Here is an 8,775-nt window from a genome sequence, read left to right as displayed (position 1 = left end):
TACCTATTTTTCTTTGTAACCATGAAAAGAATGGATACAGATAGTACAGAAAGATCTAGGACTTTTGAAATGAAGCATAATTTGAGTGCACGATCTGGATGGTTGAGGCGTCCTGTGAAATACCCACATTTGAACTTGGCTGAGACATGGTCTATCACAGCAGTCACTTGCAGAGCAGCTCTGCACAACGGTTGATGATTCCTCTAATAGACGGGCTCTTCCTTTCTTGTGGGGACCCATTAGGTCAGTGCAGTGGAGACAACGGCTGGTGGCTTCAGAAAGATAACATATATATTTTTTCTTTTTCCTAAAAGAAAAAATTCATAGTAAAATTGTGTTTTTTATTTTATAAGTCACTGTACACATTCGAGGTAATGTTGCAGAGGCTCTTCCCGGAGGACGTAGTCCTGTGTCCCCAGAGCTGCACCCTTTACTGTCCACACGAACAGCTGAACGGTGTCAATGTGACAGCCCCTGCAGTGGGGCCCTCAGAGTGCCTCTAGGCCAGATCTACCAGGACTTGGGAACCTGTGCAGGCCCAGGGACCCAGCACACGGATGGTGGCCCTTGGATGGGTCTGGGGAGGATAGGACCTAGTGGAAGAGGTGTCTGTAGAACTTGGGACAGTGGTTTCAAATTTTGATCTGGAGCCTAGTTTGGGGGGTTTCTTCTATAGCCTGGTTTCTCAGCACATCAGTTTCCCATTGGACAGATTGGGAGTGGTTACGCATCTCTGTGAGACAGCTCTAAGGAGTAGCGAAATTCACAGCATGGCCATAGGGAAGTTGTCATTCTGACCTTCTACCCGCAGGTCTCTCCTGAGCAGATCACCAGATGAGGACAGGGGAAAGATGTAAGGCTGTTCAGCCCAGGGAAGAGCAGAAAAAGGCCTGGATAGCAGAACATAAAAACTGTCATCTACATGAAGGACAAACTTGTTTCATGTGGCTTTCCAGGGCAGCACTGGAGCCAATAGTGGCAGTTCTATAAAAAAAAAGGCCAGATTTCTGCTTCACTGAAAAGAACATTCTAAGAAAAAAAGTGACCCAAAAGTCTGCCGTACAAGGCAGTACTGAGTCACCCGTCATTGAATATTTCAGTGGTGCTGACTGATCACAGGGCAGGTAGAGGGGGGGTCCTGTGTAGAAACTAGACAGATCACCTGGAATAGTCCTCCCTACTCCAAGACCCTACGTTTCCGCCCATTGACCTTTTTTTTTTTGCTTTTAGAACCGCTTGAAAACAATTTATAATTTCTCCTTGACACCCAGCCAGACCCAGCCAGAACTGCAATTGCCAAAAGGTCTCCATCCCTTCTCACCCCCAATGGTGGAAATTTGTCTCAGGACTGTCTGTCTCCTCATTACAGGAAAAACTCACAACATGGGTCCTGCCTTCCCAGAATGAGAATCAGACTCAAGTTCCCAGCCTCCCTTGCAGGAAGGATGAAGTTTTGACCCTTTAAAGACTCCTATTCAAGACTTGACTTTGGAAGTGTAAACTGAAGGGAAAGTGAGGCAGGGAGGAGGAAGGGGGGAAGGGAGGAAAGCCTGCTGCCTCCAAACTTTCTTAAGTGTTTTGGGTGACAGCAGAGACACCCAACCTTTAGTGGTGGTGACAGCTGTGTCCCAGACGAAGCAAGGACAAGCCCTGGGACTGGAAGTTGCATTAATTTTAGCAGAGGCAGCACGTGTGGTCAAGCAGGTTTCAGGCCTTCAGTGCTGAGTAGAGAGACCACCGCAGCCGACTCATGGAGTCTGTGGCTGGGTTTAGGGAGTAATCCTGGAAGGTCACCTCAACTCTCACTCCCACCCGCCTGTGACTCAGTACTCTAACACCATCTAACCACCTAAGAGAATGGCTGGATGCTCACTGGACCCATCTTCTCTTAGTCCTTGGGCGAACACGGAGCTAGATTGCCTTTCCCAGCTTCCCCTTCACTTGGGTTTGATCACCCAACTGAGTTCTGTCCAATGGTGAGAGACTGCCGATCATCTTCCCTAAATCTTGTGGGGCAGTTTCATCTCCCAGCAGGGTCCCGTGGAAGACAAGAACTCTAGAGGATGGTAGAGGCACTAGCAGCAAGGAGTTCCGGTCCTTGAATCGCCAGCTGGACTGTGCGGTGAAAGGGAAATAAGCCTCTTATTGTTTTAAGCCACTGTGGGGGTTGATATAGGGTTAGCCCATTCTGACTAATACACTTAATAAATCCATTTTCTGCCGAACTAGCCAAGGGATATTTTATTTGTGATGACTAAGAGCTCTGAGTGTTTCACTTCCCTACTTGATCTGCCCTCAGGAGGTCTGATTAGGTAGTCACATCTGCAGGTAGGCTCTGGTTCCCTCAGAACAGGAGGCATTGGGCTTGACTTGCTGTGTATTACCTGCCCACCAAGCGGGCTCCAACTCCTTGCGACCCTCTGAATGAATGATGTCCACAGTGCCCTGTCCTGTAGACTCATGCTATGCCTTTTTTACCGAGTCAATACATCTCCTATTTGGTCTTCCTTTCTTCTTGACTCAGACCGCTGCTCAATTGCAGGACAGAAGGGGTGCAGCTGACGCTCCACCCCAGCAGTCACCCTCCTTCCTCAGCACCAGGCCACAGAAGTCTCTCCAAGGGAGAGTCAGCTTCTCCTCCTCTGTGGTCATGCAGGGCCTGTGGCTTCACTCCTGACTCTCCGCCAGGAACTGAGTTAAGTCAGGCATGGTCTTCTGGGTGCTCCTGAGCTCCACAGAGAGAGTTCCTGCCCTTCCTCTTTACCATAAGGGGAAGCCAGCTCTGAGTCAGGAGCCCAGACAGCCGTGTCCGAGGAAACTACCGCGCACCCCTCTGAAATCAGGCTCTGAGTCAGTGTAGCAGATAACCTTTGGCATCTCTGGCCTATTCACCCCCGTAAGTCCCCCATCTGCAGGGCTGGGCCTGTGGCAGCCATGTTTGTATCATGTGTCTGGCCCCCCTCACAGTGGATTGGATCAAGACCCGGCACATGATCCCAGCTGGGCCAGTCCCATGTGTTGTTCCTGAAATTTGGGCAGTTTTCTGGCTGGGCTGCTGCGAGCCCTTCTGTTGACTAGAGCAGCTGTAAACTGATGAACAGTGGGTGGGGCTGTGTAGCCTGCCAGGTAAACTGTGGACCGGGCCCTACAGGAAGCCAGTCGGCTAACAAAAGTAAAGCGGAAGAAAGAAAAGGTGAGTGAAGGCAAAAGGAACTTTCTGAGCCCAGCTGCATCCCAGGCTCTGGGTCCACAAGCAATAAATTTTCTCTAATTTGCTGAAGCCCGTTCAAGTTAGTTTCTAAAATCTAAAATGGAAGGGTCTTAACTGATACAGGAAGAAGTAGAAAATGTTAACCCCACAGATCGCCATCTCATGGAAACTAGGCACCTCCTGGCTGGTCCTGAACTGGGAGACCTAAAAGTACTCAGCTAGGAAAACTACGGAGGTTGGCTAGACCTCCTCGGACTTATTTGTAAGTGGAAAGGACATGACCTTTTTCCTCCAGTCCAACAACCTCATGTCCTGCGGGGCAAATGCAGAAGGCCCAGAGAGGTGGGCTGACTCACCCAGCTCCCACGGGCAGCCCGCGCTGGGTCCCTGACGCCAGGCCAAGTACAACCCCAAACCTTAAGTCTCCTTTAGAATGCGCGTCCCTTTCCTACCCGCGGCCCTGGGACGCTGTGGCCAGGCAGGAGCCATCAGGATCAGCACACACGTGTTGCTAGGCTGGCCAGAAATGACGCGGCTAATTCCCCTCGCCCGCTGGTCCCCGCCGCTGAGACGCCGCGCTCCCTGCGCACGCGTGCGCTCCGGCGGCCGCCGCAGCAGCTGCACAGACCGGCTGCCAGGCGCGGCGCCCACTCCCCACTCCCCCCTGCGCGGCGGGGTGGGCCCAGCCAGCCGGGCCTTTCAGAGTTAATTAGCTCTCATGCATATGGATGCCACCGCGATTGAACACAGTGGAGAGGTCATAACCTGACCTCGGGAGGCGTGCGGGAAGAAAAGACTACTTTCTCAGCTCCGGCCCTAATTGAAAGCGGAGTTGTCCCGCCAGCGCCGTGGGTGTGACCACCGCCGCCCTATTTTCTCCCGCAGAAGCTGCTCGGAGTGTGCGGGGAGCCTCGCCTGCGTTAGCAGTCCCGCTAATGACCTGCAGGTCTGTGCAGGCGGCCCAGCCTTCGTCCCGGACCGTGCAACGTCGCTGTAATGCTATCCGCACTGGGAATTTTTATTCTGCAGCTTTCCTTTTCCGTGATGGTTTTCATTTCCTGTCTTTCAGAGCTGGAAACATTTATGGAATATCACATGGTTTTCGTTTACACAGGAAGTCAGCTGCAGTGCTGAGGAGATACCGACTGACTTTTTGTGTTTGTTTTTTAGGTCCCCCCCCAACCCCCCGCCCAGAGACAGACAGCTTGCAGCATTGTGTTTTGAAATAGTTTCCTTTTTGATCTAAAGTCACTGTTCTCCGAAGTGTTCTGTGATTATACACAGAAAGCAGCAGTTTATTTCTGACACGTGGTAATCACTTTACGTGAAGAAAGCTCAGCTTGAAAGGATGCTTTGGCTTTCCCCGGAGCTAAGGAGGGAGCCCGGAGGCGTGAGCGAAGAGCCTCCGGGACGGGCCGCGGGGAGAGGCTGAGAAGCCAGCCCGGACTCTGCGCGGCCCAAGCCGCCTGCGGAGCTGTGTTCACACCCTCCCGGAAAGAGGGCCCCTACTGCCCTATAACCTACTAGGACCACTCTGCTCAAACCTGCACAGAGCAGTGTCTTCTCTAGCGCGCCCCCCACCCCCTACCGCCACCACACCGAAAGGACCACAATATAGGTCTTTTCTCTACCCACCCCCAACCCATCACCCCAGCCATCAAGAGAATCCCAAGGTTTTATATCAGAGATGGAGAAAGATGAGGAAGAATTTGCAATTTGTTCTTTAAGCTCCGCCCTCCGGTCCCCGCTGAGTTAGGAACTCCTGACTGGGAGCACCCACAAAGACAGCACTCTCTAGTTACCCTCTGGCCTTCCCCAGTGTGGTTGCTTCTCACTCACCACCCGCGTTCTTAGGGCAACCGACCACCCTGGGCAATAGCGCCACCTCGTGGCCAGAACACCTCCAAGCATTTCTTTATCTCCCTTTTCCAGGAGCGAGAACAGTCCCTGTGGTCCCTTGGAGACTGCCTGTAAGAGCCCGGTGTTCAGAATTAATTCAAGGCTGCAGAGGAGGGCCCTCCGAGGGTTGAAATGGTTCCTCCCTCCTTTCTTCTTGTCCCTGAATGAGCTGAAAGCACAGAGGACTAGAGGCTCTCCTTTCCTGCATTCCACAGCAACGTACCAATTTCTTTGACTTAAAGCTAAGCCCTAATTAAATGGAAAATATCCTTTAAGAGATAGAATTTAGGCACCTTTTTAAGGGTGAATCAGTTTATTGCCTTTTCTCCAGGGTATCTGGGCCCCTAAGGAGGGGAGAAACACAGAGGCGGGGGGCCCACCCTGAGGTTCAGGAGGCACAGAGCCAGACTACAGAGGCCATACTTCAAGGGTGGGGGTCACTCCCATGCTGATACTAGGAGGTGGTGAGGTGGTGGCTCTGGGAGGCAGGGTAGGACAGTCCTGTGCCCATTTCAGGGGCATGCAGGGAGTCCTCAAAGAACATCAAGTCCCTGATGGGCCCCAGATCCCAGGTGTCCCCAGCAGCTGAGACCCATTTAATCAAGAGTCTCTGGCAGCCTGGCATGACCGTCTTCTCTCCCTGCTTTCCCCCAGCCCATAAAACCAGCAGCCCTCTGTGTGAACATGAGTCCCACGTTTTTATGGGCTGCCTACTGGAGGCTGCAGGACAAGTGAGGGACAAAGGCTGATTGCTGCAGCCCTTTCAGTCTCCCAATATTAAACTGTGTAATGTGACCCGTTCTTGGAAACCAAATATTTGCAAAGACACCCAGAAGCCACCTGGCTACCAAATCTCTTGATGAGGCGGGCCATTTGTGCTGTAAAAATCCCACCTGGGGATTTTCTCAGCTTCTGAGGGGTCAGCAGGCAAAGCTCCCTTCCATTACGCAGGGAAGCCTGGCCTCCACTGCACAGGCAGACCTGGGTTGGTGTGTGCAGACTGAGCTTCATTTGGGCCTGGGAGCTGAATGAAAGAAACCCTGTGCCTCTGTGCAGGGGTGGCTCTGCTCTCTGTCTGAGGCTCTGCTTTCCTCCCGGGAAACTGCATGTACATCGTGTTGCTCATTACCTAACTGAGGAACTATCTGAGTCAGCGTAGTGCTTCTATGAGGTTCTTCTGCTCTCAATGAGCAGTCCATTCCATGATGAACCAACTGATTTGGTAGGTTCTGAGAGGCGTCCTCTCACCCCCTCTCTCCCCCACCCAGCACTCTTCTTTTCTCCTCTCTCTCCGGGGGAATGGAGTTTAGGGGTGGTCTTGAGGGGTGGTAGTCACAAGCTTAATTACCGTATACTCCAACCCCTGCCTGCCTGTTGGGTTTTAGGGTGGTGGTCCCCAATGAATCACGAGGGTCTCGAGTGGCATACCCTGTCTCTGCTGAGGACTCTGCCTGGTCCCTGTGGCTTGGCCCCCTGGAAAATGGGAGGATTTGCTGAGGGAAGAAGTTTGAGAGGAAAAATCAGATGCCCAATCCTGAAGGCTTCTGAGAAGCTCCACGTTCCTGGCCGAGGCTCACCCAGACAGCACTGTCTCTCCTAGAGAAGTCCGTCCCTGACCTGGTGAGTGGCGTTGGCAGGCCTTGGCCTCGGGCCTTGCCATCCTGCCATCCTGGACTCAGCATTGTACTTATTCCTGTTCCATTTACATTTTAAAAAAAAAAGCCTTCTGGTAATATGCCAGACTGAGATTACATAATGATGTTGTTTAGCAGCAACTGTGCCATTCCGTGCTGTTGACAGTAAAATAAATTAACGTAATAAACATAATTTGCTCAAAAACAGCTAAGGAAAAGCAGATGGTTAGCACATTTCAGCAGGACCTGTTGGTCTAAGTTTGCACGGTTGTTTAGACGGTGTGCTGCCTGCAACAGATGCTCGCCTGGGTCCTCAGGTGATGGGCACGGGTGACTCAGTGTGGCCTGGGGAAGGGCTGGGCCCACTTGGCGTGTGGGCATCCGGTGCAGGGCCCTTCCCTGGATGAGGGGGATGCACAGTGGCCTCTTGCCTAGATCCCAGCCAGGGCTGGCCCAGTATGGGAGCCCCGAGCTGCCTTCCCCTGCCTTCCACAGGGCAGAGCCCATGTCCTCTCAGCACCCGGGCCATTAGCATGCGCAGCCCATCCCTGCCCAGCAGCTGTCCTTTGTGTTCCCAGAACAAGCCAGCTTTCTTCCCAGGAGCATGGTGCTCCAGCTTCTGCCCACGAGCTTCCCTGTGGCTTCACGGGCCAGTAGGCCTCCGCTGGGTACTTTGGGTGGGTGCCGCAAGGCCCCTAAAAGAGAAGAAAAAGTTATTTTCACAGAAGGAGGCCCTGGTTCCCCAGTGCCTGGGAAGCAGGACAAGGAAGGGGAAGGTCTCTTTCCTCCCCAGGTTGGAGGGGATGGGCTTCAAGTCATTGCCATTTCAGCTCTTAGTGACCAGGACTTGCTTCCTCCTCCAGCTCCTGTGTGCTGCCTACAACAGATGCTCACCTGGGTCCTCAGACAATGGGCACAGTGACTCAGTGTGGCCTGGGGGAGGGATGCCAGGCCTGTCACTGAAAAGGTGCTTACCAGCATTCAGACAGGAGCCACAGGTTCTGAAAGTGCTCGTACTGCTTGTACACAACCTGAGGGCTGGTCCCGGAGACTTCAGAGATGGTTCAGAAGTTTCTGATGGGAGAACTTGGAGAAGGAGTCCCAGCTGTCGATAGAATAACCAGGAAGACAAACGCCTGGTGTGGCACAGCTCTCCTGCCCGCCGCATCACAGCGACACTGCACTGGGAACCACGGCGACGTCTCCTCATGTTCTAAGTGGAATTGTTATGAAGACTGGGTATGACTGTCCAGGGCTCAACACCAGGCCCTGCCTGTGCCACGTGCCCACTGAGTGGCCGAAGTTGTTCATCTCGACCGCAACGTCCAAGATGGGTTCATGGGAAAGGCAGCACTTCCCCTGGGTCTAGAGGGTAATTTGAACCTCGTCCAGGTATCTGAAAGGCCTTTCAAACAGAGCATGGCCAACATTTCTTAGTCCCCGGATTTGCTCCTCAGCAGCTCCTGACTGGCTTCCTGCTCCACCCCGGTCCTCCACCCCACAGCTCTGTTCTTCCCCTCACACACCTGCTCTGTCAGGCCCGGCTCTCTGTGGAACAAAGGCAAGATAGAGTTTGAAGGCTCATAAGGGGAAACCAGTGAAGGATAAAGGGGTGTAGGAGCAAGGAGGGTCTGGGAGAAACTTCAGACCAGGAAGCTGGAGGGGGAACTAGCAAGTGCAGCTTTAGGTGCCCTGTGCCAGCCCAGCAGGGAGCTCTGCGTACCCCTGTCCTGGTCAGCCTTGGGGCAGGGGGTGTGACCTCAGCTCCCATGCTGGGTGGATCTGGGAGGCACTGCAGCTAGAAGCAGTCAGTCAGCTGACTGCTCTCCTCCCAGCAAGTTCTCTCCTGAACGGAAGCGGGGTGGTGCCCCCACGAGCCACACCACTCACCAATGGGTTCCCTTGCACTTGGAGCAGGATGCCCTACTCTGCAAGGCCCTGCCTACCTTGCCTAACTCATCTCCCCACCCCCTGCCCAGCCACTCTACTCCCCAGATCCTCAGACAAGCCAGGCTTCGCCCAATGTTCTGG

The 8,775-nt window shown here is 53.3% G+C and overlaps 1 long non-coding RNA gene across 1 annotated transcript; it reads left to right on the top strand.

The window, feature by feature from the left end:
* The first annotated feature begins 3,073 nt into the window (after positions 1-3,073).
* Positions 3,074-8,236, top strand: LOC123478022 (uncharacterized). The gene is made up of 4 exons (XR_006653121.2): positions 3,074-3,193; positions 5,144-5,181; positions 6,496-6,730; positions 7,608-8,236. It is a non-coding gene; the product is annotated as an uncharacterized lncRNA (long non-coding RNA).
* The last annotated feature ends 539 nt before the right edge of the window (positions 8,237-8,775 follow it).

Source organism: Desmodus rotundus, chromosome 4, assembly GCF_022682495.2.
Source record: "Desmodus rotundus isolate HL8 chromosome 4, HLdesRot8A.1, whole genome shotgun sequence".
Taxonomy (NCBI): Eukaryota; Metazoa; Chordata; class Mammalia; order Chiroptera; family Phyllostomidae; genus Desmodus; species Desmodus rotundus.
The sequence above is the reverse complement of the archived record's forward strand: the minus strand, read 5'-3'. Positions and strand labels throughout refer to the sequence as shown.